Raw genomic sequence first — 19,895 nt, 5'->3', positions numbered from 1 at the left:
GGGGTTCTACTCCAGAGAAGGAGACCCTAATACTGTAAAGATTTATGCATTTATAGACAAAGAGGTGAAAGCGGGAACCATCTAAACAAGCCCAAAGCCTCTGAGTTGGCAATGAAGATTCTGGTATTCCCCTTAAATTCATCCTCATTGAAGCAAATATGACATTTGCTCAGCAGAAACTTAGAGCCAGTCCTTTTGTTTCTACCACCAACCAACAATCAAGACACAACTGAATGAAAAGAATAGGTCCCACTGCCGCTTTTAGCGTTCAACCACCTGAAATTACGATCTGTGTAATTACTGTGCTACGTATTGACTGGAGACCATCGAGATGAAACCAGGCATCTGAAAGATCTAAAAGTATAATGATTGGAACAGGATGGAAGTAATTTTGCAAAAGTTCACTTTTAGACAAATAACTTTAAAGTCTGAAAGAAAAGCAGGTCAAATGATGCATATTAACTTTCCATCTTGCCACTTACTGGGAAAGGGTTTTTAGCTACTATGAGGATGCAGGATAGAGCAACGGTTTAAAGCATGAAGTTTAGAATCAAAAGACCTAGCTTTGAATCTTGGGCCTGACATGGTACGTGGACATTTGACAAGTTATGGAAGTTCTCTGAGCCTATTTACCCGTCCCTAAAATGAGAATAATAATAAGAACAATTGGAATAAAGATTAAATGAAGTAATTCCTGGAAACACCTTAGCATAGATAGGCATAAAGTATTAATATACGCCTTTATCTTTTTTTGGAGAGTCCACAGAATAAGAAAAATGCAAACATTTGACTTTTAAAGATTAGTACTCTATTGATACCATAACTTCAAGTAGACAGGAACACCACAGTTGGACAAAACTAATTTACCTGGACCATAACACAGCATGAACAATCATTTCCCTGGTCAGTTTCCAAGCCTTGACATCTGAAGTAGGAAGAGGCTTAACAAGGTGTCACTAACTGCTAAGAATGACAGCGTTCCCGCCTGCCCAGTTCCTGAGGCAATAGTAGCAAAAACAGGAATGTATTCTCTATCTTCAATTCACCAGCGAGGAAGATCCAAATACATCCTGCTGTTACTTAAGTCCAGAGATACTTCCTGGCACCTGATGGGACCTCTAATTTATGCCTTCCCATAGCCATTAGTTCATTGCCTTCAGCAGACCCCATCCCCTTTGCCCTGGCTTTATTGAGATTCCTAGTGTAGCAATGCTAGGTATATTCGCTATTTATTACTGTGTAACAAACTACCCTCAAAATTTAGTGATTTAAAACAGGGAGTATTTATTATCTCATATTTTCTGTTGGCTATGAATTTGAGAAAGCATTAGCTGGGAGGGTCTAAATCTGAGAACATCATGATTGCAGTCAATCTGTGGGCCAGGACTACAGCCATCTGAAGGCTCAACTGAGGCTAGAAGGTCCTCTTCCAAGATGGCCTACTCACATGCTTTCAACAAGAGGCTTTACTTCCTCACCAGGTGGGTCTCCCCATAAAGCTTCCTCATGACATGGCCAATGGCTGCCCCAGAGCAAGTAATCTGAAAAAGAGAGAAAGAGAGAGAGAGACTGAGAGAATGGGAAGGGAGGGTGGATAGGAGCTTTGCTGCCTTTTATAACATAATCTTATAATTGACATATTATCTCTTCATCTGTATTCTATCGTCACACAGACCAACACTAGTAGTAGCACAATATGGGAGGCAGCTACACAAGAGTGTGAATACCGGGAGATAAGGATCGTTATGCACCATCCAGGGTTCACTACACCGCTCAAGACCCACCTGAGCCACAGTAGAATAAAGCACCCATCATTACACAACTTTGTAAGGTATAAACTAAAAGACCCTACTTGACCCCACCCCTGTTGCTTGCCCCTTCATTCACAGCCACGATGCCTACCTTTCGATTCTTGAGGACACCAGGTTGTTTTCACCTAAGAGGCTTTGCAGATGCTCTTTCTTCTGCCTGGAATCCTCCTCCCTGCCAGTCTCCGCCTCTTAAGTTCTCAGTTTAACTATCACTTCCTCTGAAACGTCATTCATGATCAAATTATGTCATCAGTGATGTTTATAGTAACAATGATCTTCTTAATATTTACCAAGCGTTTACTGTATGCCAGGTACAGCTCCAAGAACTTTTTATGTCCTAATACACTTAATCCTCACAACAACCCAATGAGACAGGTACTTTTATTATCTACATTTTACACATGAGCAAACAGACATGAAGAAGTAACTTGCTTAAGGCAAGAAAGCTAGGAATTGGTGGAGGATTTGAAGCATAGAGTAACCGAAGTTTCCTGAAGGAGAGGAGAGAGGAGTGGAGGAGACTGAAGAGTCAGTCAGGAAACGGGTCATGTGGACCCTCATAGACCGTGTTATGTTGATACTTTATTCTAAGGGCAACAGGAAACCACTGGAGAATTGTAAGCAGGGAGTATGATCTGAGGATTAAAGTAATATTCAAACTCTTTTTTAAATAGGAAGAATAATATGAAAAACATCATAAACACTCAACTTAAGAAATTAAACACTAGCAATATTGTTGAAGAGCCAGTGCGTACCTCCCTTCTCATTTCCCTCACTTACCCCCAGAGGGAACCCCTATCTTGAATATCACTATATTTTTTACATATGTATGTATTCATAAATAATATATGGCACTCATTTTTAATATTTTAACATTATACAGTTTCACACTATATATAGACTATACACAGTGCAACTTACAATTTTGTTCAATTTTACGTTTTTTAACTATACACATATTAACACTGAGATCTCTAGTTCATTCATAATTGACTACTTTGTGATTTTGCACTGTGTGAATTTAGTAAAATTTATATTTTCATTCCCCTATTGATAACATATACATGGCTTTAAAATTTTTGTGATGACAAATAATACATCTATGATCATTCTTGTACATTTTTCTCCATGAGGTAGGTCATAGACATAAAATGATTTAAAAAAAATAGAAAGGAAAAGGAAAAGTGACTCCAAAACTGTCATTATCTACAAACTAAATGATTATCAATATTTTAGAATTATTAAGAAAATAATTATTAAGCAATAAAGTTGAGTCTAAGATCAATTATAAACCGGTATCAAACAGTAAGAAAATGTTTAAAAGACAGAATTTACAAGTGAAAATAAACATAGCATACCTAGGCCTAAATTTAACCAAAAATAAGTAAATAAAATGACATTAAGATTTTACTATAAATACTAAATAGTTTCAGAGAATTAATTGGGGAAAGACAGTAGCTAAAGCAGGAAAATGAGTGAAAAGCTTTTTCTCATTATCTAAAGATAAATGAGAGTGGCTCAGACAAGATATTTGTAGTAGAATGGGAGACGTGATCGGATATGGATGTTTGGAAGTAGAAGCGGGAGAGCTTGGTGATGGACTGGATGTAGGGAGTGAAGAAAAGTGTTAAAGACATTTGGATGTAGTTTTGATCCATTGGGCGGGTAATAATGAAATTTACTAAGGCTTGAGATGAAGAAACCACTTGGAATGGTAACAAGAGTTCCACATTAACACATCAAGATACACCAAAATAAAATATCTGGACAGAAACACGGAGAGAGAAACAAAAGATGGAAATACAGAAAATAGAACAAACAAGTACAATATGGGCAAAGGTCTAATATGTTTCTGAGATATAATTTCACATCCATCAGATCAGCAAGAACTTTAAGCCTGACAATACTAAGTGTTGGCAAAGATGTGAAACTGGGAACTAATGAAGCAGCAGTACTGTGTGAACCAGCAATCCCACTCTTATGAACATCCTAGAGGAACTCAAATGTGTCTAAGAAGAAATTGTGAACAATGTCACTGCTGCATTGAATTTAATAGCAAAAAAATGCTCATCAAAGGCAAATAGATACATCAAACAATAGAGCACTATAAAGGCGCCTCCATTCTTCTTGCTGCCAGGCTCACATACCTTGGTCATTCTCATTCCTGTCAACCTCTCACAAGCCCACATCTAATGCATCAGCAAATTCTGTAGGGTCCACTTTCAAAATATATCAAGAATCCAATCACTTCAAATCTCCAATGCCAATATTCTTGTCCCCAAGCTTAGATACTTGCTAGTCCTCTGTACTTGGAGTGGTCCATACCCAGATCCCTTTCTTGAGTGAAGCTTTAATCTAAAAACTACAAATTGTACAAGAAATAATCCAGACAGCCAGCTACAGCATGCTAGGAACATCCTAGGATCAGGAGTCAGTAAACAGAAACACCAGGAAGACACTCATTTATCTCTAATTGCAGCAAGTCCAACTAAGGGTAAAACTTTCTGCAAGTGTCCCTGTGTTTGGAGAAAATATTACCTATTAACTGTTAACCCTTTCATTGCACACAAACACTGTCATTACCACCACCACTACCACCATTCATCAGTCATCCCTGTCTGACATATTATATATTTTTCTTTCTTGTGTGTTTACTTCTCTTCCCCTTGACTAGGATGCCAAAGTGATTCTGTCTGCCCTGACTAGAATATAAAAGGTCTTTGTCAACTTTGAGTTTTGCACACAGTAGGTGCTCAACAAATATTTCCTGAATAAAATGAACACACCAAAACAAAAACAAATCATAAGTTAATTTCTTTATACTTTATCCTGCTACAAACAAATAATAAATGAATGAATATATGAATTAGTAAAAAAAATATGTTGGATGTATTGACACCTACATAGTGGCACAAGCTGCACATGTGATTTAGAGACAGGAGAGGCCTAAATACATTTATTCAAATTGGTTTTGCTTTAAAGGTGAGGAGTCATTTTTCCTGTAGAATTCCTATATTTTTTTCTTTATCTTTGGCTCCTTTGGTGTTTAGAAGTTTGGTTATGATGTTTCTTGGCATGGATTTCTTTGGATTTATCATGTTTAGAACTCATTCACCTTCTTACATCTGTAGATTTATATCTTTTACCAAAGTCGGGAAATTTTCAACCATTGTTTCTTTGAATATTTTTTGAGAACACTCTTTTTGTCCTCTTCTCTGGAACTCTAATGACACAAATATTAGACTTTTTGTTATAGGCCCACAAAAATCACTGAGTCTCTATACTTTTTTTTTTCCAGTTCATTTTCTCTCTACATTCCACACTGGGTAATTTCTATTGTTCTATTTTCAAGTTCACTGATTCTTTCCCTGTGTTCTCCACTCTGCTGTTGAACCCATCCATTGAGTTTTTAATTTATTATATTTTTTCAGTTCTAAAATTTCCATTTCGTTTCTCTTTATATATTTTATTTCTCTGCTGGGTCTTTCTATTTTTTCATTTCTTTTAAGTATGTTTGCACTTGCTTTTTGAAGAATTTTTACGATGGCTACTTTAAAATATTTGCCAGATAATTCCAATATCTGTGCCATCTCAGTATTGTTGTCTGCTGATTGTCTTTTTTGTTCAAGGTGAGATTTCCCAGGTCCTTGGTATGGTGAAGGATTTTCTGTTGTGTCCTGGACATTTGGATATTGTGTTATTAGACTCAAGATTTTATCCTGGAACTGGAAGCTCCTAAATATATCTATTAATAGATTGGTTTATATCTATCCACAGGAGCAATATTGATACCTAATTATAATAAAAGAATGAGTGCTTCCCCAACGAAATTTCATTATATACAACCTAACTGATACTGATAATGTCCCCCAATGATCTCTGCCTCCTGGTATTCATGTTCTAAGGTAATCCCCTCCCCTTGATTGTGGGTGGAACTTGTGACTTGTTTCTAGAGAACAGAATACAGCAAAGGGGAAAGGATGTCACTTCCAAGGTTATATTACAAGAGACTGTGACTTCTGTCCCGTTAGCACTTTCTCTCTCTGGTGGATCAAGAAAGATGCCACATTGTCACCTGCCTTATGAGGAGGCCCACATAGAAAGAACCAAGGAAGGCCTCTAGCTAATAGCTCGTGATGGACTGAGGCCCTTAGTCCAAGAGCCTGTAAGAAACTGAATCTAGCCAACAACCATGTGAGTGAGCTTGGAAGTGGATCCTTCCCCAGAGGAGCCTTGAGATGACTGCGGCTCCAGCTGATAGCTGATTGCAGCCTCATGAGAGACCCAGAGCCAAAGGACGCAGCACCCACATTCCAGCCCACAGAAACTATGAGAGAATACTGTTGTTTTAAGTCACTGACTTTTGGGGCAATTTGTTAGGTAGCAGTACACACAAGGGCAATTATTAAGCCCTGACAGGTCAGGTACTCCAATGGGTGTTTCCCACAGGTTACTTAATCAGTTCTATGGAAATGACTCTATGATCAAATGAAATTATTATCCTCATTTTACATATGAATCAGGAAATACGGATTCTAAGAAATAAGACAACTTACTAAAAATCATGCAGCTACTAAGTGGCAGATGTGGGATTCAAACCTTGGCCCACTTAAATACAAAATTTACATTTTTTACATTAAACTACAGTTCCTTTGAAATACAGTTTTTAAAATATTAGCTTAGAGTTACATAGTATCAATGCCATACCTCCAAAGGAGAGTTCTCTGCCCAAAACTTAAGTCTTCCTTTCTCAATCAGCTGTGACTAACTTGTTCAGTGGTATATGCGATTTTTCAAAGGCGGATTTATTGAGATATAATTCACATATCCTACAACTCACCCAATTAAAGTGTATGACTGGATGGCTTTTTGTATATATTACATTATTAATTTTTTTAGCTTGTGGTAAAATAGATATAGTATAAAATTTGCCATTTTGACCAACTCAGTGGCATTAATTACACTTGCAATGTCGTGCAACCATCACCAGGCATATTTGAATTTCTAAATAATTAACACATGAAACATTTTAACTGTGGCCTTAAAAAGAGTTCACAAAATCTTAGAACAATTCACAAGTTAATCATTTTTAGAACAAAGTTAAGTGCAATAATATAATGCTTATTATTGCCTTAAAGATGATGGCTAAATCAAGAAAGCACGTTACAGAAGAATCATGGGGGGAATGTATAAAAATTAGCAATCCATACACAAATATCAAATTATTTTTTCAGGACTAAAACAGAAGGAAAAAGGAAAAAGCATGCAACTCCTGAGGGTAATAGGATTCTTCCCTGGAAATATGTTATTTAGTGCCATATAGGGGCAGGAATCTTTGAGTCTCCTAAAGGGGTATTAAAATACTCCTCATTGAATGTAGCTGTCTCCCTGAGCATTTGGGCTGCTGGTGCCATAGTGACTGTCATCGCCACTCTCAGTCATGCAGGGCTGGGGACGACCTTCCAGGAGTGGAGAGCCCTGTTATTTCCTCAAAAGGTCTCTGTTTCTTTCTTCAGTCTTTGGATCAAACTTTCTGTTTATCCCTTAGGAATAGCTACTCAGACCTTGTTACTGTCTACCTATATAATTCAGCCTTTCTATGCCAGGTGCCCAGATCCACAGCTACCAAAAAGACGTCCAGCTTCAGCTACTTTCTGGTTGTTTGGACTTCTGAATACTCGAGGGGTGCTAACCATGGCTTGGTTTCAAACTCTCAGTACTTTGGCGAGGATGACTGTCCTCTGCCTAATTTCCCTAACTGGGATCGAGCTGTTGGGACTGGGAAAAAGGAGAATGCGGCCAGGTTTGAGAATGCCTTTGACGCTGAACTTGCTGGTGCCTCGCAGACTGCAGAAGCCTTACTTACGCCAAGGATTGTTTTCACATTCTGGCACGTCAGTCCTGACCAACATAGCAGGTAAATCCATTTCTGAAATACTTTACAGCAGGCCTCAAGTTTTTTCTACAGCTCTATAGGGAAAGATATCTCTGATTAGTTTATTTGGGAGGGCGGATTTAATTAATTTAATCTGCTCTGCACCACGTAGAGGGAGGGCTGTCTAGTCATCACTGAGCCTCAACATATAATCATTTATATAGAATGTGCAGAATTTAGTGTTGTTCAGGTCATGTCTCTTATACAAAACTTGGTAATTTTATGAAATTTTCAAAAGAAAATTAAGACCACTCTCCTATTTTACTATATTGTATCATAACACTTTTTCAAGATAAATTGAATTTCAATTACATAAGAAATGCATTAATACAACCTATTTGTAAAAAGCAAAGCTATCACAGATTATATTATTTATTATAAATATATGTCTCCTATCAGCATTAGTAAAATGCCATGTCCTCATTTTGATTTCATAATACTTCTTAGAGATCTTTCTGTTAGAACTTAGTGATCTAACACATTCTTTCACCTGCTGCATAATATTCTTTAGTATGGCTTCACTCTGTTTCCACATTAGTGGGTATTTAAAGGGCTTCCCATTCTTCGCAATCACAAGTAGTGGTATAATGTCTTAGCTTCCTGGGGCACACGTACTGCTGTTCCTGTAGGGCAATGCTTCCCCTCCCATGTCACGGCACCAAGAGAATTTGGTAATAGCTGCACAGCACGCTCGAGTAAACAAAAGAATTACATAGAAAACACTTCACTATATTTCATTTGCATTATAAAATTATAAAAATATAAAATATTAAGGAATATATTTAACATTGAAGTTCTATAAAACTTCCAAACAAATCTTTGCAAAATTTTCATGAGAAACCTGAGCTTACTCCCCTAGATGTAACACTACTATAGATTTTACGCTTGAAACACTATAATATTTTATCAAAACTTTTAATAATAATTTCTTGAAATCCTTGATTCTTGAATTATTGAAATTTTTTATGTTCCTGGTCAATAAGACACTTTGCTCACTCATGCCAATTATTAAAAATCCACAACTGACAGGACTTTTAACCGATAATGACGTTTTTCAATTGACAAATGTAATATTAAAATTTCTTGCAATAAAATTAATGAATTTTTAATCCAATATCAAGGTTTCCCAAATAATAATGCTTTAATTTACCTAGCACACATGAATTGTTACAGCAGTCACCTGGAAGCTAGCTTGGACATTAAAAAGGCACATGAGTTGGGGCTGGCCCCGTGGCCGAGTGGTTAAGTTTGCGCGCTCCGCTGCAGGCGGCCCAGTGTTTCGTTGGTTCGAATCCTGGGAGCGGACATGGCACTGCTCATCAAACCACGGCGAGGCAGCATCCCACATGCCACAACAAGAAGGACCCACAACAAAGAATATACAACTATGTACCGGGGGGCTTTGGGAAGGAAAAAGAAAAAAATAAAATCTTTAAAAAAAAAAAAGGCACATAAGTCAAAAATGAAAACATTGAAGACACATGAAGGCAGAGTTTCAGGGTCACTGCCTGGAACTGCATCCTCCAGGCACTACCTTGTCTCCTCACACTCCCAGCCACGTTGCGTTAGGAGCCATGGTCCTGGGACACCTGAATCAGATTTCCTCCAGCAGCTTCCCAGGGCCCTTTCCTGTAGTGAGCACAGGTGGGTTCTGCAAAAGTCAATGCCCAGAGGTTGGCGCACCTCTTAGCTAACATAAAGCAGCTCACTAGAGCAAGCACCGGTGTTCCTCACCATGATCATCACCTGAAGACACGGCACAAAAAACCTTCAGACCCAATTTTGCTTGAGTCTCATTCTCATTCTCATTCTCCTCCTACTCCCTGGTTTGCTTCATTATCAAACAAGTCAAACCTTGAATTAGGGATGAGCAAGCCATAAAGGGCACTGATAGCAAAATGTGAATGACTGCAGATCGAGATGGCTGTGTTTGAAAGGTCCAGTGAGATTTTTCTGGATCTGCAGACTATTAGAGCAGAAGGTCGAGTGAGATGAGTGCAGCAATGCTGTCAGACTGTGTGGCCAATTGAATGGGGCTGACTCTCCTAATCAAGAGCTGACAAATCTACAACACCAGATTTGGAGATCTGGCTTCCGGCATGTCAAAACGGAGGGACCCTGGCTAGAAAGAACTATCACCCTCAAGTTTGGTCCTTACAGTTTCTGAGCTGTCATATTCCTGACCAAGCGTAAACAGTGTAGCCCGCTTATGTCTAGATTCTTATTCCAGGGCCACCTGAAGGGACAACATTGAATCCCAAGCACCACTATACATCCTTTATCTTTACCTCTGAAATAAGGAATTACATTGGGTTGCAAAGCCTTCAGGGATGTCTTAGTAGCAGGCCTGACAACAGTCAAAGGAGTCTCTAGCGATGTGGACAACTGTCAGGACTGGAGTTCTAGCCACTCAACAGCAAAGGGACAAAAGATCTCTGCTTCCATAACATGACTTGGGGGACTCTTGCAAGGGCCCATCAGACAAGACACCATGCATGCATGCAGTTTAGAAAATCAGGATTACTTGAAGCACATTAATATGGGGAGTAAGTTAAAGAGACCCTCAGATTTCATAATCTGCCCAGAATTCTCATTGTTAGTGAAGGAAATTTAGGAGTAGAAATAGATAGGTGCAATACTGGCTGACCCTTAGAGGTGCATTAATCATGGCGCCACCAGCTGAGATTTACATCCGCTCCTGAGCCAAAGATCTAAAAAACAAGGTCTGGGGGAACTTGAAAGGCCAGTTCCCCAGCTCTGTGCACAAGGCTGCCCAGAAAAGCGGTGACCTCTGTCTGGCCTGAGCAACACTGTGATTTGCTTCCCATTAGAGGGACTCTTCAGAGGCAGCATACACGGGACCACTTGGAAACCCTCCTCCTGACACCTGGGAGGTTGCAATATATGTCAGTTTCAGCGGGGAAGGGGGACTTCTTGGGGTCTGGTGAGCCTGAAGCTCCCACTCTCTTGTGTAAGTTGCTGCAAGATGTAAATCTATGAAAGACTCTACCCTTAAGAAATCCGCCCTAGTCCTCCAGAAACTAAAGCTGTGCGCCTATGGGAGAAAAAAGGCTCATCAGAGAAAACGTTCCCCTCCGTTTATGGGAGACCCAAGTAGGAGAATCTAAGAGGGCAGGGCACCTGCCCCAGGCTGCTCCTCTCCTGCGTGTGGAGACCAGAGGCCCTGGTCTTAGTCTGCACTGAAGACAGGAATGTGGCAGGAAACACAAGCTAAGCATCCACAGCTTTCCCAGACACACTTAAAACTTGGTGATACTCCCAAGTCCTAAGGGTTTGACCGAAGCTGGGACCTGTTAGGGAGGACAAGGAATTTTCCACATTAAAAGCAACCAAATTAAAGTAAGGGACAATATTCCCAAAGAAATCTTTATAAAGGATACTGTTCATTTAACAGTGGTGGGAAAAATGTGGGATGGGGAAGAAAGCGTTGAGCTGACACCAGATAAAACTTTTTTATCTTTTACTCTTCCCTTTCTAAGAGAAAAACAATCTGGATTAGAGGTTAATGTGAGTTTTATAATGTCCCAAAGTTGGAGTTAAAATTATTAGCCAATTTACGGTATAAATTCAAAATTATAATTTTCCACAAACCATTAAGTTTAACTTATAAATGATAATATAGAGAGAACTAAAAATTTTACATAAAAATTTCTTTTTCTTATTCTTTGATAAATGGTTGATTAACAAATTGAACATATTCAATTCCACCAGAAAATAAAACCTCACCCACGGTTTATAAACAATTAATTCCCTTAAATCTTAAATGCATGTTAAAATGCATTGAATTTTTAAGACTTGAAATGTCTGTCTTGCATAACTTTTCTTATCACTTGTGTCTTGTAACTCTAAAAATTTTAAGTCTTAAATATGATGAATTTCAAATTCTCTTAAACAATTTAAATGCAGTTTTTAATCAATGTTTCCTACACTTGCAACTTAAAATCATACTTCTGAAAATTCATTGTATATTTCAAAGCTGATCTCTCAGATTATCTAAAATGCTAGTGTCTCATAAAAATTACAGACCCTTGGGGCAGGCTTGGTGGTGTAGTGGTTAAGTTCTCGGGCTCCGCTTGGGAGGCCCAGGGTCCACAGGTTCAGAACCCAGGCGCAGACCTAGCACCACTGGTCAGGCCACATTGTGGCACCATCCCATACAAAACAGAGGAAGATGGACACAGATGTTAGCTCAGTAACAATCTTCCTCAAACAAAAAGAGGAAGATTGGCAACAGATGTTAGCTCAGGGCCAATCTTCCTCACAAAATAAATAAATAAAATTTTAAAAAATTACAGACCCTCTAAGTAACTGGCACAAATTGTATAACTTAGCAGAAAATAAACAGTATCAAGGATTTTCATTTGCCTGATCGTTGTTGCCTTTGATTTTAAACATTCTCATCTTATACTGGGTTTCCTAGAAGCAGAGTCTGAGATGGGGATCCTCGTGCCAGCGTGTTACAGAGGGAGTGCTCTCCGGAGACACTGGTGAGAAGGCAAGGATTCGGGATGGGGCAGGGGAAGGAGCTGAGCAAAGATGTGGTTTCGGTTGAAGTCCAGCCTCAGCCAGATTCTACAGAGCACCCTAGGGCTGCACTGTCCAACCTGGTCACCACTGGCCACATGGGGCTAGTGAGCACTTGAAATGCAGCTCGTCAAACTGCAATGTTCTACAGGAGTAAGACGAGAAATCAAGATCTTGAATGAACGAAACCATGTCAACTAGCTCATTAATAATTTTACAAACGTTACCTATTGCAATGATAACATTTTGGATATTTGTGGGTAAACAAAATATATTATTCAATACATCTCACCTGTTTGGTTTTTTATGTAGCTACCAGAAAATTAAAAACTACACAAACAGCTCATATTATGTTTCCATTGGACAGCACTGCTAGAGTAGGAATAACACAAACTCTTCCCAACCCGAGGCAATAGGGTTGGGCTTCTGTACCCTCTGTTAGTCAGTCAATGGCTGTGGGCTGCTTCTGAGGAAAGGATATAAACTTCCAGACTTTTCCAAGCAAGGCCGCTTACCCTCCTCCCTGCCCATCCTCCCAAGGACGGAGAGTGATTCTCAGGAGAAGGGTTTGGCTGTGGGGCACTAGCAGCCGTTACTCACGGAAGCTGAGCAGGGGAGAACCCACAGTCCATGGGTCTGGGTGAGACTCCTATGCTTTCCTAAGTCATGAGGTCGTTTGCTCTCACCTGGGGCCAGAGTCACTATCTAAGGGGACTGAAGTGTCAGGTGGAAGATCCGGACTTAGTGGTTGCTTGTACTTCCCAACCAGTGAGCCCCAGGCCGCCAAAGCAGAACGTGCGAACTTAACCGCTGCGCCCCTGGGCCAGCCCCAGATTATAAGTAATTTTTATTTCCTTTTTTTATACTGTTCATATTTTCCATAATTAGCACGTTGTACTTATGATCAAAGAAATACCATTTTTCTAATACCAAATAATTATATTGCCACAGAATCAAGTGATGAATTTTTATGACAACATTGAGTCTTTAAGAAAATATTAAATTATGTTCAGTTTACTTTAACAAGGCAGAGCAGTATTTGAAATGCATTAGAAAAATTCCACCAAATTTTAATTTTTTTAAAACAGTTACCCCTGAAAGAAGAGTTGTTCAGTTACCTAGAAAATTCATTTACCGAGAACAACTTAACTCTTCAAATATTCTGGATAAAGACCAAATGATACACCGGTAAAAACATAAACTACAAACATATTGTCTATACAGACAGACACAGAGGTATATGAGCCTGTAGGAGCAGAGCGTGTGTGGTTTGGGAGAGGCTGTGACTACAGCCAAGATGCCGTGGCACTTCAGCGACCAGACATCCCGCATAATGGATGTGTCTTCAAGGCCGGAGGCCACAACGAGGATCAGCCCAGCGGCTGCACACTGAACTGAAATTCTGCTCTACCATCTGTGTTCGGAGCCTTTACAAAAATAAGAAGGTTTGAAATTTATTTTGAAAAACCTCCATTTAACATGCCTCAAAAAGTCAAAAGGTGGCTTCACGCACCTTCTCTGAAACGAGTATAAAAATGTTATGCTGAATCTAAAAGAAAAACATAAATTTTGCAAAGTAAACAAAAGCACGTTACCATTACTCCTCCCACAATTTGGTCTCAGGAATACAGAAACACACGCAAGGAGATTTTTGAAACAAAGTGAGGGAGAGAACTGTAACCTGTTTACACTCTACTTCAAACCAGTCAGCAGTTCTGTAAAAATCTGCCTCACTAACATCTCCTCAGGTACTCCCCCTCTTCATTCCCACCCGCAGGACCCAGGCCCTGGTCTTTCCCACCTGGTTTACAGCAACAACCTCCTAATCTACATGCTCACCTCTGGTCTCCTCCCTCCGATCCAGCCTCCACTCAGTTTCCAGAGATAACGCTATAAACACACATCAAATCCTGTCACTTCTGCTTAAATACTCTGTGGTCTTGTTTTCTTGCATCTCCTCCCAATCTCACTCTCACAGCTGCTGCGACACCCACACCGTCACCCCACCACCACCTTCCTTCAGACCAAATACCAACTTCTCCGCTGACCACAGCAGGCTCTCCAAGACCTGATTCGAGCCTGACTTTCTGTCCTCACCTCTTGCCGCCTCGTGCACACACACGCCCTCACCACACACCAGCCTTTCTAAACAACTCACCGTTTCCAGAATAGACACTCCTCTCTCTGCCTCCCCAACAATGCCCCCTCACCGTCCCCAGCCTGACTTAGATGCCTGACTTGATGTCACACTAGTAAGACTGATTCCAAGTTTAATATCCTTGGAGTCCTCACAAGTGCCTTCTAAGTCCTACACAAAAGCTAGTCCTAGAAAGTTCAAAATGCACTTTAAAATCATGAAATGGAGGACAGCGAATAAGTGGACTTTGATTGCAATCATTGCTCTGTGAATTTTAACATTGTCAACATTATTACTAAGAAGCTCTCTGTATTTTAGAACAGAGATCATCTAGAGAAACAAAGCTTAATACTTTTGATCTTGTAAATAAATAATTAGAGGCAAAACTGTAGGTGTCTAAGCACTTGTGATTGAAAAAAGAAAGAAAAGAATTGAACTATTAATTCAATTTGATTATCTCTACAATCAGATTATCACTGAAAAAGACCATCACATCATAAGTAGTAAGATAGTGCAATTCTATCATATAATTTTGAACTCCACTTTAATGATAATCATTTTGGAGAAATTTTGCAGCACACTTCATACCCTTGTGACATGGTTTCTTACATTTCTAATGTCAGTTATTTGTCTTAGTTAAGCGTATAATACTCATCCCCCACTGAAAATCTTTTCTATTTTCACTCAATCATAGTATTCGTGACTGTATCATTCAACTGTTGTTGCCTAGCAAGCAAGCCTTCCCCAAACCCACTGGCTTAAAACAACCACTCTAGCTCTCAATCTGCAGGTTGCCAGTTTAGGCTGGGTTCAGCGGGGCAGTTCTTCTGCTCTCTGCTGGACTCATTCCTGTGTCTGCACACAGGGTGTGTAGCTTTGGGTATGCTGCTTTACTGAGGGTGGCCATGCTCTCCCATATCTTTGAGCCTGCAACTGGTAGGCTAATTTGGGTTCTTTTAGAAGCAAACGCCAGGACAGGATTAAAGGTGCAAGGATTTTATTAACGCTTGTGTTAGAGAAACCGAGAAGGAAGCCAGGTTAGGCTGGGAGAGTTACGGGACCACAATGCAAGTTTGACCCAAAATAAAGGAGTCAAGGAGGGGCGGATGAGAAAAACATCCTAGGCTGCCATGCAGTACAAGAAAGTCTTGGCACTCTGCAGGGGAGCCCCTTAGCCAAAGCTGGCCATCAGGTACACGAGTATTACTTAGTATCTCTGCCTCACAAAGTCGTTGGCTGGGAAGAGCCTGAAGGAGGCACGGCTTTAGCAGAAATGCCACATGGATTTCATAACGCAGTAGCTGGGACCCTGGGTCAGTTATGCTCCCTGTATTTGGAGGTCTGTGAGGTGCATTTTCACAGTTCCAGAGCCAGGATGGCTGGTTTTCACTTTGTTCTCTGACAAACTAGGTTGAGCTTGTTCATATGGTAGCTAGGCAGTGTTCCAAGAGAGCAACAGAAGTTTGTGATGCCTCTCAAGGTGTAAGCTCAGAGCTGGTGAACAATCACCTCCAATGCATTCTACTGGCCAAAACAGACCGCAAGGCCAGATCAGATTCAAGAAGTGAGTAAAGAGACTCCCTCTCTTGGAAGGAGCTGCAAAGTCATATTACAAAGGGTATGGAAGCAGAAAGAAGTAGAGAATTATTGCCATATTTGCAATCAAGCAAAAGTGACTGACTTTTTTGTTTTGTTTTGGGGAAGATCAGTCCTGAGCTAACATCTGCCACCAATCCTCTTCTTTTTGCTGAGGAAGACTGGCCCTGAGCTAACATCCGCGCCCATCTTCCTCTTGTTTATATCTGGGACACCTTCCACAGCATGGCTTGACAAGTGGTACCATGTCCAAACCCAGGATCCGAACCAGCGAACCCCGGGCCACTGAAGCAGAACGTGCAAACTTAACCACTGCACCACCAGGCCGGCCCCAAAAGTGACTGACTTTTTTGAAAATATCTTTAAATTTTTGTGGATGCTGTTCCTGTCACCTGGATGGACAGAGCAATCCTTCCCATGCAGAGCCATTTCTTTTGGGATCTCAACTTCAATGTTTAGCAGCATGTGTGGTCCACTGCTTTCAGTATCAAGGATGGTCTACACAGCAAGGCAAGAAGGACAACTGCCTTTGATCTTCTCTATGCTTAATAACCACTCTGTCCAACTGTAGCTGTCACCCAGATAATCATCTTAACTTCTATTATTATTATAACCTCATAATTAGTCAATTTAATGAAATATTCAGGATTAGCAACCTGGGTTATAAGAGGGCTACATATGATAGGTTTACTTAAAGGTGCCAGGACCCCAATCCACCTAGACCTTATCAGGTAAATAAGGATAAAAATTTTATTGAATTTCTACTCTTTTGAGGAATAGAATTTTTTAATTCTATATGGGATGCTTCTAACCAATTCTGAGTTCACTTTGTGAAATATCTGGTCTGGACCTCCATTTCCCAGTTTATTGCTGTGCAATTAGCTGCATGGGCTACTTCTGCCTTGACTTTTAGAGTCAAAGGTCAAAACTCTACAAGGAAGATGAATGCTATCATTTTTGTCATCTTTCAGGAGCTATACAATAATAATTTGGGGGGAGGATATTGTCCCTGCTCAAAATCATCCTCTCAGTTGACAGCCCGACATAGGCGATGTGGCGTTCTGTTCTTGCGTATGCCTTTGATAAGGTCTTCGTTTTCTACAATAAGATGTTAATCTAAGCCTGAGTTTGGGTGATTATAAAAATTTTGAATCTGAACTTAACTAGTAATGCAGACTATCCTCTGGGTAACGTCAGCAGGGCTACTGTAGGCTCCTACAATATTTTTGTGCAAAATATAAAACAGCACCCCTTCCTCTAGGCAGACCCAACCCCATGCCCAGGCACAGAGCCTGGTGAGCAGGGCACGAGCCAGCTATCAGCTCCCTTCGGCCCCCTCAGATGGGCTCACTTGTGTACGTGGTGAACTACCTAAGCAATCACATGCATAAGAAGAAAAACCAGACTCTCATTTGAAAAGACCATAGTGCAGGAAGTGAATTAGAAGGAGGCCCGGGTAGATTCAGGTCAGACAGCTGGCATAGCATCTCTTAGTCACCCCATTTAACTCAAGAGAATTCCAGACCTCTGAGATTAAGTAAGCTACCCTAGCTAAAAGGAGCAGGGCTGGAATTCAACCAGACGTTCTGATTCCAGAGCTCAAATTTTTGTTACATTTACTAAAAGGATAGTGATGAATATTTTTACCACAAAGGACCCACTGAGGAAAGTTTCTCTGATCTTAACATCAGGAATTCTTGGGCTTCTCCTCAAGAACTGACTTGCTTACACCTCATGGCGGCCTGCTTTTAGAATCTGTACAGGGCTTTGTGGCATGCATTTTGTGAACCTAATTTATTCTTTATCCCTGTTTTTATTTCCATCATTTCTCTTTCTTATTTTCATTTATTTTGTCTTGGTATAATGTAAGCCAATCCTTGCTATAATGTGAATCCTAGGAGGTTCCAAATAGTTTTTGTTTTATTCTTTAATCATGTCATAAATATAAAGTGACCCATTTAAGATACTTCCTGGTTGTAGGAACTGTGTAGAAAGTAAAATGAGAGTCCCATATTTCATGCCAGGGACCATAATAATCACTTGAGTGTTTGTTAAAACCCAAATTCCCAGACTCACGCCTGGGGGTTCTAATTCAGTAGGTCTCAGTTGAGCCCTAGGAATCTGTATATTTATCAGTTATCTTGGGGATTCTTATGCAGAAAAGCCCATTAAGAAACACTAACCTAGAGAATCTTGACTTTCTTCCCCCCAAATGGCTCCCTCTTTGGCTATGCCCCACGTTGAAAAAAGTGAAGGGTAATATCTTGGATTTGAGTCATCCATTTATTCAACAAATATGCAGTCACTACCTGCTACGTTCCAGGCACTCCACTAGACAGCTCAGAGAAATAGGATGAATCTTTCTGTTTAGAATCTTATTAGCTTCATAGAAGAGTAAAAAATGTAAACAAACCGCTGTTACAAAGTTACTTAAGAAAAGTCATTCCACTGAAGTACACTGTATGCAGTTTTCACAAAGAGTTTAAAAGACCAGCATCAGATAAAACCTCATTTTGCAAACGGATCTGCAAGGACCCATTTTTTCCCCTGACTTTCAGATTTTATATTTAAACAATAACAACACACACAAGGCACTCATTTCGAAGATATTGGATTAAAAATTTCTGAACATATTTATCCCGTAGCACCCACCAGCCCGCCACATCCTCCCTTCAGTTCTGGCGGGATGCAGGGCCCCGGACTTCTCACTGTGCAGTGATGGTGACCCTGGGCACTGGTGCAGAGTCAGGGGAGGGGCGGGCACATGGTGGGCACTTGGGGGGCCGTCTTCCTGTTCCTCTCTGCAAACGGGTCTGAGGACCAGATTAATTAAGTAGCCCAAGGTTATAGGGCTGAACAGTGGCGCTAAGATCCCTGGAGGAACATCCCTTATCTGTCCTAAATACCTCTGTGTCCCCAGCATAGCAAGGGGCACATAGGAATTCAGGGAACGTTTCTTGAAGGAAGGAATGAGTAAAACAGCAGAGCTTGCATTTCAAACCAGACTTTCTGATTCCAACGTTTCTCCTCTTTTTATTACTTCATAGTCCTGCTCTGGGAAAAACTGGCACACGGCGGATACAGGAGCATTATAAACAAATGTTACAACTATGATATGACCGGGTTCCCAAATTCCCAAAACTAAAAATACTTCAAAGACTAATACTGGAAGGACATAGTAATTTTTGATTTATGACAATAATGTCTAATAATGCATTTTTTTCCTATGCCTAAAAATAAAGCACTGATTTTAGTAAATAAGTGACAGTTTCTCATGAATAGAGTAGGCATTCATGAAAAACACAGAAGGTGTATAAATAAATAAACACAATTCCACGTTTTTACAATCATTTAGTCTGCCACTAATTTATTTTCTATAATGTAATACTGAGACTGTCCCTCTAAATATATTTGAAAACATACTTGCAGTTTTCTCCCTAGTGTCTAGAAACATTTGTTCCAAATAGAAAGAGAATGTTCTTATGTTGTTTATAGAAATTTTGAGGACAAAGTCATCATTAATCGTAATGTTCCTTTTACTTTCAGGTGCGTTTGCCATTTGTATTTGGATCCATGGTTATATCTTTGTTTCTTATTTTGACGCCAATGATTCAGTCTCCTAAAATAGAGTCTGTCTGTGGTTTATTTTTATTTTCAGTGGACTTTTGTGTTACTGACCTCATGTTCACTTTGATCAACATCCTGTTTGTTTTGACAAAATCACTTGCTATTTACAATTATTATTGAATATTTCACCACCTGAACTACACGATGAAGGTATTTCAAGGAAAAAAAAGACCTTAAAGAAATGTTTTTGTAAATAAGAAACTTTAGAATGTAAAATGCTTAACAAATGAGCACATTCTTGAAG

The 19,895-nt window shown here is 39.9% G+C and overlaps 1 long non-coding RNA gene and 1 pseudogene across 1 annotated transcript in view; one reads left to right on the top strand and one right to left on the bottom strand.

Moving 5' to 3' along the window:
* The window catches only part of LOC103554292 (uncharacterized), a 59,376-nt gene extending 56,912 nt beyond the window's left edge, over nt 1-2,464 (bottom strand). The window contains exons 1-2 of the long non-coding RNA XR_011543329.1: nt 1,903-2,464; nt 1,448-1,541 (exon numbers count right to left, since the gene is read on the bottom strand). This is a non-coding gene — a long non-coding RNA (uncharacterized lncRNA). The remainder of the gene's footprint in view (nt 1-1,447; nt 1,542-1,902) is intronic.
* A 4,610-nt stretch (nt 2,465-7,074) lies between these two features.
* LOC139085356 (solute carrier family 7 member 12-like) lies at nt 7,075-13,483 on the top strand (annotated as a pseudogene).
* Nucleotides 13,484-19,895: the final 6,412 nt, after the last annotated feature.

This window comes from Equus przewalskii, chromosome 8 (genome assembly GCF_037783145.1).
Source record: "Equus przewalskii isolate Varuska chromosome 8, EquPr2, whole genome shotgun sequence".
NCBI lineage: Eukaryota > Metazoa > Chordata > Mammalia > Perissodactyla > Equidae > Equus > Equus przewalskii.
The sequence above is the reverse complement of the archived record's forward strand: the minus strand, read 5'-3'. Positions and strand labels throughout refer to the sequence as shown.